The 1,448-nt window shown below is 40.8% G+C and overlaps 1 non-coding gene across 1 annotated transcript; it reads right to left on the bottom strand.

Annotated features, from left to right (window-relative positions):
• Nucleotides 1–838: 838 nt before the first annotated feature.
• LOC121443799 lies at nt 839–945 on the bottom strand. The gene has a single exon (XR_005973706.1). It is a non-coding gene; the product is annotated as a U6 spliceosomal RNA (small nuclear RNA).
• Nucleotides 946–1,448: the final 503 nt, after the last annotated feature.

The following is a 1,448-nucleotide window of genomic DNA, read 5'->3' on the forward strand; positions in this document are numbered from 1 at the left end:
GCACCACCACCGGACTTTTTTTTTAATTTATTTATTTATTAAAGATTTCTGTCTCTTCCCCGCCAAAGCCTCCCATTTCTTTCCCCCTCCCCCAATTAAGTCCCCCCCCCCCCCAGCCCGAAAAGCAATCAGGGTTCCCTGTCCTGTGGGAAGTCCAAGGAACCCCCACCTCCATCCAGGTCTAGTAAGTAGAGCATCCAAACTGCCTAGGCTCCCACAAAGCCAGTGCGTGCAGTAGGATCAGAAACCCATTGCCTTTGTTCTTGAGTTCTCAGTAGTCCTCAAACTTTTACTTTCATCAGGGCAATACCAGAGCTTTTCCAAAGCTAGTTTTTGAAAGTATTTTAGAGTTCTGTCGCCATCTTGTGGACCTTTGTAGTATTGTACTGAAAAATCTCAGCAAAGCTCCAGCAGGGGGGAAAAAAAGCAAAGCCAATAGTTAGACTTTTGTTTAATCTGTTTTTTATGATTGTGACCTATTGGTATTCTATTGGTATGTGAATTAATCTACACCATTTTTAAAGCAAAGTGACAAAAATTGGACACATCACAAGTCTATTATTGAAATACAGGCCAAGACTGGCTACTCCAGACTTCTTAGAAGAAGCCTGTGGGACTTTTTTGTTACTATCTGAAGATATTTTTTTTTTAAAAAATTAGAGAGGCAGATGTGTGTGTGTGTGTGTGTGTGTGCGCGCGCGTATAAAGGCCAGAAGAAGATGATACCCATAGGTAGCATGCAACTGTGAACCACTTGCTGGGCAATGAACTTGGATCCTCCACTAGAGAAGATCACACTCTTGAAGACAAGTCCACTTCTACTGAAGATGGTTCTTTTTTTTTTTTTTAAGGCTTCACAAATCTGCGTGTCATCCTTGCACAGGGGCCATGTTAACCGTCTCTGTACCGTTCCAATTTTAGTATATGTGCTGCTGAAGCAAGCACTTGAAGATGGTTCTTTATATCAAATTCATCCTGAGTTTTTTTAAAACCTAATCCAGCAGTGTGTTCCACCAGAACATTCTTTTTTTAGAAATAAAATATTATTTTTTTATAATGTTTTATTATGTAGCTCTGGCTAGCCTGGAACTTGCTGTATAGACCAGGCTGGCCTGAAGTGATAAGAGATACACCTGCCTCTAAGCCTTTTGAGTGCTGGAATTACAGACATATACCACAACATACATAGTTTTTCTTGTTTATTTATTTTTGAGATTTTTGTTTTGTTTTTGAGACAAGGTTTCTCTAAGTAGCCCTGGCTGTCCTAGAACTCACTCTATAGACCAGGCTGGCCTCGAACACACAAAGATCCCCCTACCTTTGACTCCCCAGTGCTGGGATCAAAGGCGTGCACCACCACAGCCCAGCTTCATGTATACATTTTAATAGAGTATCTTTTGTTCATTTTTGGAAAGCTTGTACATGCATACGATGTCTCTTGATCATAT

The sequence above is a fragment of the Microtus oregoni genome, unplaced genomic scaffold (assembly GCF_018167655.1).
Source record: "Microtus oregoni isolate MIOR12 unplaced genomic scaffold, Mior012 000002F_ref0000024, whole genome shotgun sequence".
In the NCBI taxonomy this organism is placed as follows: Eukaryota; Metazoa; Chordata; class Mammalia; order Rodentia; family Cricetidae; genus Microtus; species Microtus oregoni.